Consider the following 7,847-nt stretch of genomic DNA (forward strand, 5'->3'; position numbering starts at 1 on the left):
CAAGTAGTTGGATGAGGCTTAGCAGGGATGGTTCATCTGCTCCACATGACCTCACTCACATGCCTAATGCCTCACCTGAGATAACTCAGAAGGCTAAGAACTGGCTAGGATGGTTGGACCTCTCTCGTCCTGGGCTGTCAGATGGGCCCGGTCATATGTCTGAGGCTTTCGTTCTTCCCCATGTGTTCTTTCTCTCCTCATCTTCTAGGAGAAAAATAGTTTGAACTTCTTTATATGGCAGTTGTCATCCCAAAAGGCAAAACCAGGAGCTACAGGGTCTTCCCTATCCAAGAACCAGAAGCCCCAGAATGTCAATTCTGTCACATTCTTTTGGTCAAAGAAAGTCACAGAGTCAACCTAGATTTAAGGGGAGAGAAAAATGGATGATAGTAGTGGCAAAGTTACACTGCAAAATGGAAATGCAAGATGGAAGCATTTGTCACAGTAATTTTTGGAAATAATCTGCTTTCACGATTTTATGTCCTGGTTTTACTACAGGCCTGGTTTATTCCTGTTGCTCTGGTGTAATTATTACAGAACCCCTTTACTCTCAAAAATATGTTTATTTGGATGATCATCCAAATTCTAAAATAGTTTACTATCTAGAAACTTGCATTTTCTTCATAATACATGAGTATAATTGTTTCTGTTAGCTGCCATCAAGTTGGACTCAAGCTAATACCAACGCATGCACAACGAACTGTTGTGCTGCATAGGGTTTTCAATGGCTGATTATCTGAAGTAGAATAACCAGGCCTTTCTTCCTCATCTGTCTTAGTTTGGAAGCTCCACTGAAACCTGTTCAGCATCACAGCACCATGACAGACAGGTGGTGGCTGCACATGAGTTGCATTGGCTTGGAACCTAGGTCTCTTGGGTAGAAGGTGAGAATTTTACCACTGAATCACCACTGCCCCCTGAATACAATTGTTGATGTTGTTGGGTGCCATGGAGTCGATTTTGACTCATAGCTACATCATAGCTACCACAGTGTAACTGTCCCAGAGAGTTTTCTAGGCTGCAGTATTTACAGAAGCAGATCACCAGGTCTTCCTCCCAAGGAATTGCTGGGTGGGTTTGAACTGCCAACCTTTCAGTTAGTAACCAAGTGATTAACGATTGCACCACCAAGTCTCTTCTAAATATTAGAAATGAGATGGTGTTGGGGTCAGTCAGCACTTGCTAGTTTGTGTGAATTTGGGTCAGTCAAGAAATCTCTTCCATCTATTTCTTCATCAGTAGAAATGGGAAAATGGAAAATGGGAAAGAGAATACATATCTCATAGAGTTTTAGTACATATTGACTATAAAATATAGGTAAAATGCCTGTGAGAAAGCCTGGTATATAGCAGGAACTGAGTCAAGTTAGTTTTGTCCTGTAAATCATAGAATAATGATAAAGAGGGGAATGACAGTGATATCATGTAGGTGAAATCAAAACAATTTGTTTAAATAACATTTTCATGAACTCTAAGAAGCAAATATTTGGATTATCTCATTTATATTGTGTCACTCATACCCATTGTTGTCCAGACGATTCCAACTTATGTTGACCTCACGTGTCTCAGAGTAAAACTGTGCTCCATAAGGTATTCAATGGCTGTAATCTTACGGAGTAGATCACCAGGCCTTTCTTCTGTGTCACTGCTGGGTGGATTCAAACCTCCAGCCTTTTGGTTTATAGTCAAGTGCACTGTTTGAGTCACCCAGGGACCTAGATTATGCTACAGGGTCCTTTTATTTCAGTGAACTTTGTTTGTGTGTGTTTTGTATGTGTGTGTGTTAGGTCCCAGTTCTTCATCTCATTCAAATTATGTGTTGAATCTCCATGTCACACAGCCAGTAACTACTGATAATTCGCTCCTGGCCCCTTGGCATTATTTACAAATTATATTTTGTGACATTTTACCATGTGCTGCATTCTGCTTCCTAGCCTATTCTGGTTCTGATGACTGGTTCCTGACAATTCTCTCCAGCCCCTGTTCTTGTTCTCTTTCATGGAACCCACTAACCCATTGCCTTGAGTCGATTCCAACTCATAGCAACCCTATAGGTAAGAGTAGAACTGCCTCATAGGGTTTCCAAGGAGAAGCTGGTGGATTCGAACTGTTGACCTTTTGGTTAGCAGCTGAGCTCTTAATCACTGTGCCACCAGGGCTCCACTGGAAGCCACTAATCTCCTTACTAATCTTCTCTCATGCCCTTGCCTCTTTTTCTAAGCATGCTTCCAATCAGCATTCCTGTTAAATGTTCCATGTTTCTTTGGTTATGGAAATGGGTCTACATGTAGTAAACTAGAGGATAAAGAGAGAGGATTCTATTTCTTGATTGTCCAAGAGCCCATATTTTGCTTTTAATAAGTCTGATACACATAGCATGAAGACACGGGGAAGGTGTTTCAAAAGGAGAGGATTATAAAACCTTTTGTTCTTATTTAGACTTAAAGATCAGTAAAACTACTATACCAAATTAGGTGTAAGTGTCTCTGTAGTTGAGCAATAGCTAGTTAAACACTGATTATAATGATCAATAGTTTTCTATGGTTTCTACAATAATGATGATAATGTTGAGTACATCCTTCATATGTAGTTATCTTTAGTACTTTACATATGCTATCATGTAACCCTCTCTAGTAATTCTGTGATATGTATGTTATTATCTGCATTTTACCCATAATGATATTAAGGCTCAAGAAGTAAAATAGCCTTTCTAGGTTTACTTAGTTTATTCAGGGGTGGGCTTAAATCCAAGCTATCCTTCTTAAAACGTATGACCTTTTTTTCCTGCTCTACCTATTGTTTTGTTACAATTGTGATATAACCATACTTGATGGTGGTAAAGGGATTGGATTTCATTTCACTTTCAAGAGATACTTATTTACTATATTTTTTGTTCTAAATTTGAAGAATTGCTGAAGTGGAAATGAATGTGATATGTCTTATATACAAACATAAGAAAAACTTGTGTTTATAGAGACAAGAGTTCTCTATTATCAGCATTTTTTTCCTAATTTTAGAATTATATCAGAAAAGAGCTTGATCATAGGATTGAAAAGGAGCACATAGGTTAGTAGGTATTAGGACTGTGCAGGTGGGAAAAGAATAAGTGGAAGGCGGGATAGTGTCTTAGAAAAGCAAAAACTTTAAATCAAGTGCACTGACTCTGCCACTTGTCACATGAGTGACCTCAATCAAGTCCCATAAGCTGTCTGAACCTACATTTATTCCTGTGTAAAGTAGGAGCAAAAACACCCACCTCTTAGGTGGCTTACCTCTTAGCATTATTATAAGGGTAACCTGAGATAACCAATGTAACTTGACTATAGCCATGTCTCATACACATTAGACACTTAAGCATATCCCCTGTCTTTTCTACCTCAAAAAAAAAAAAAAAAAAACCAAACCCATTGCCATAGAGTCAATTCTGACTCATAGCTACCCTATAGGACAGAGTAGAACTGCCCTGTAGGGTTTCGAAGGATTCAAGCTGCTGACTTTTTGGTTAGCAGCCAAATGCTTAACCACAGCACCACCAAGGCCCCTCAGTGGGTGGTATTCCAGGCAGCATGTCAGCATCATGGAGGTAGAGGTGTCGCAAAATACACACGTAGGGAATAGATAAAAGGACATATTTAACCAGACTATGGTCAGCATCAAGGAGGACAGAATGAAGGTAAGAAGTCTTAAGAAGAGTTATTTATTAGATTCATCAAATATGAGAAAACAAAATTTTGCACCATTAATGAATAAAAATCAAATATATCTTTAAAAACATTATTTCGTTCATCTTTACCTCATTCTTTAAATTTTCTCTTTATAAAATGATATGCTAATACAATATTATATGTATGTAATTTATAAATAAATATAAATATATGGATTGTGCAATACAATGTATTTTTTTAAATTCTGATATGATGGATGATCAAAATGTTGGATGCCACTGGTTGTGAGTGACAGTGACTGGGGAGTCAGACCATTAGAGCTGAGGCCCAAGGAAGGTCTGCTATCAAAATACTCACATGGCAAGTTAAATATAGGGTCAGGTATTCAAATAATTTCTCTCTTCAATGCCCCAAAAGTGCATATTCAGAAATTCCTAATATTTTAGCATTATATATGACACTGCCAGAAGCTAGCAGATCTTATCCCATTATACTGAAGGAGATAAAGAATAACTGTTTTAGATACTAAGCTAAAAATCAAACCATATCTTCATTTCCTTTTGAGAAAATTTTACTCATTCTTCTGTCGCAAGAGCCAAGCGCACAGCATGCTAAATAACTAAATGAATTGTGCATTTATATTGTAATTCTTCATTAAATAATTACGGATAAAAGTGATTTTTGCTGCTTGAAACAGAAAATTGGATTGTGATAGTTATAACTTTTAATAACTGTATCTATTTAACACATTCTTAAAAAGTGTGTAACATTAACACAGAAAATATAATAGATTTCTACTAGAATTTCTCCAGTAAATTAACATTATGGACTTTTAACAAATGCCCTAATTAGATAGAATTTCTAATGGGACCATTGCCTAAATTAAAATCAAGGAAAAATATTCAATATGCTCACTAATCCTCCAGGGAAAATTTGGAAGGCCCCTGCAACTTTGATAAAAACCTCAGTGTTTCTTGGTCCACTTGAACTGAATTCGTTACTTTCTTATCGAGTACACTCTACTGTGGATTTTCTCCTGAGTAAAGTGGCATAACCTATAGAGATGATAGAGATGTAAAGGAGACAGCTCCTGAAGAGACAATGACTATAAATTGAAAAGTTTATTATCCCTTAAAATTGATGTAAGCTGTTTGTGAACAACAGGCAGGATCTGAACATCATTATGTCTTGTATAATGCCCACCATCGAGTACGCATATGTACAATGCATGTTTTCTGGATTCAATTAGAATTTCCAGTTTTCATGGAATATATGAGCATGGTTAAAAGCTTATTAAAATGGATTTATAAAAATAACGATTATCTCAACTTTGTTTAGTTCTATTCAGTGATAGATCAGTAAGCAAACAGTAGAGAGTAACAGACAGATGAGGGATTAGGGAACTCTGTTGTATGAGGAAGAGTTAGTGGAGGGAATGGTGCTGTTTATCTTACAGAAATAAAGAATTATGCAGACTTTGCAATTATCTTCAAGAATTAGAAAGATCGCCATAAAGAAGAGGAGTAGTCTTTATCTGTTGATCCAGTAGGCAAGAACTAACCCAGTTGCTGTTGAGTCAGTTCTGACTCATGGCGACCCCATGTGTGTCAAAGTGGAACTGTGCTCCATAGGGTTTTCAGTGGCCAATTATTTTGGAAATAGTTTACTAGAACTTTCTTCCGAGGTTCAAAGATTTTGGACTTGAACCTTCAACTCTTTGGTTAGCAGCCAAGTGCATTAATCGTTTGCCCCACCCAGCATCTACAGGGAAAGATTAATCGATATAAATTACAGAAGACATGATCTAACACAGTATAAGCAAAAGTTTTCTGACAATTAGCACATAGCTCTGATTTTTCACAACAAGGGGCCACCACATGAGGAAAGTAAAAGGGAATGATCATCTACCGGGCTTCAGTCAGGACTCGTATGTGAATTGTGGGGAAGATTGGGCTTGGTAACTTCCAAAATCCCTTCTAGTCTTAGAGTCTATTCTTTTGTAAGATTTTCATTGCTTTGGTAAAAGCAAATGTCTTTGCTAAGAGTAGTTTATTTTTTAATCAGAGTAGATAGGTGCAGCTCTAACGAACACTCTTTTGCTAGATTTTAGCCAGGCTACATCAGCACCACTGTGTATGCCAGTTGAATAGAACATCCCTGTTTTAGTTAGTCTATTTGGGATCAAAGAACTGGAGCTCACTTGAATCACTTGGGATTTATTAGGAGAAAGACAGAAATCTTTACTACGTAGCAAACCCTCATGTAAACCTAAAGTTGCTCCACAGTCTCAAGCAGATGAGGTGAGGTGTTCATAACCACTAGGAGAAAGCTGGTTTTGTAATTAGAGTATCTAGTTGACTTCTTGGAGCCCTGGTGGTGTGGCGGTTAAGAGCGCGGCTGCTAACCAAAAGGTTGGCAGTTTGAATCCAGCAGCTGCTCTTTGGAAACCCTATGGGGCAGTTCTACTCTGTCCTAAGGGGTCGCTATGAGTCAGAATTGAGTTGATGGCAATAGGCTTTTTTTTTTTTTTTTTTAGTTGACTTCTTGGAGTCCCTGGATAGCACAAATGGTTAAGTGCTGAACTACTAACTGAAAGGTTGGTGGTTCAAACCCACCAAGAGGAGCCTCAGAAGAAAGCCTGACGATCTGCTTCTGAAAGGTCACAACCATTGAAAACCCTATGGAGCAGTTCTGCTCTGACACACATGGTATGGCCATGAGTCAGAGTCAACTCAAGAGTAACTGGTTTGTTTGTTTTTTAGTTGATATTTTGGTCTCTGAAACTGTCTGAACTTTTGTGTTCTCACTATGAGGCCTCAGCTACTCTCTAAATAGGTTCTGTCCGTGTTCTTGGGCTAATGCCTCCACTGCTTTACAGTCTTTGTCTCAAACTCAATTCCTCCAGAGAGAGGATCTGACTGACTCAGTTAGTCACCATTGCTCCTTTTGGCAGAACTTTCCCACAAGACAACCTCATCGTGATGGGCCAGCCTGCAGTGCAGATTGACTGCTCTTGTTCAAAAGTTTAGAAATGGATGGTTGTGATGGTTGCACAATTTGATGAATGCGATTAATGTCACTGAACTGTACAGGCAAAAAATGCCAAAATAGCAAATGTTTTGTTTTATATATTTATATTCATATCTATATGTTTGCCATAATTTAAAAAAAAGCCTCAAACCAATCAGCCAGGTACTCATGTATGCTCTAGGACTAGCAAAACCACTAATGGAAACTCGTTTGCTAGAAAGAAGCTCTGGAAATGACAGGCATACTGAGCCTGGGCTGCCAAGAGAAATCTTTATCCCATATTGAAGTATTTGCTTTTATGTTGCATCTCTCTGATGGATAGCATGCTCAAATAAGAAGAGTAAAAGGACCAATTTGTGGCTATTTCCTCTTGACATCTAACAAGTTATCTTGCAGGTACCACACATATATTCAATAGGTTTAGAATTAATGTATGGTATTTAAATTAGAAGCCCTACAGAGTTTGATCAAATCAAATAAACATGCGTTTTGAGTGCCTACATCATGTAAGGCACTGTAATAAATATTCTAAATAGTCTAGGTTTACTGAATTCTTATTGTATTTTAAGATTCAGATTCCATTTATTGTAGCTAAATATTAAGTCTTTGGGCTTTGAATTTCTTTTTAGGTTATACTTTCTCTCTATTCCAGGAAGGATTTAAGGTGGCTTGCAAAATTTTGTAAAATACAAGATAACGTATTCAAAGTGAGGCTAGAGGTGAACATATGTATTGGTGCAAAGTGGAAACAGAATTGAAAGTTAATATGGAAAAAATTTGCAAAGGCTAGAACCATAAATATGTTTTTAGACATTCTGGGAAAACCTTCCCGGTCAGACTACTTTCAATGCCTTGTGATATAAGCAATTACTAGAATAAAATAAAACTATTCTCAGATCAAGGAGCTGAGTTCTCAAAACAAGATCACATAATGATCTCCTCAACAACAGTCTTTTTTTTTTTTTTTATTGTACTTCAGGTGAAGGCTTACAGAACAAATAGTTTCTCATGAAACAGTAGTACACAGGTTGTTTTATGACATTGGTTAACAACCCCACAAAATGTCAACCCTCTAACTTCTCAACCTTTTTTTTTTTTGGTGAAAATACACATAGCCAAAGATACACCATTTCAAAAATTTCTACATGCACAG

This window comes from Trichechus manatus, unplaced genomic scaffold (genome assembly GCF_000243295.1).
Source record: "Trichechus manatus latirostris isolate Lorelei unplaced genomic scaffold, TriManLat1.0 scaffold00005, whole genome shotgun sequence".
Classification (NCBI taxonomy): Eukaryota; Metazoa; Chordata; class Mammalia; order Sirenia; family Trichechidae; genus Trichechus; species Trichechus manatus.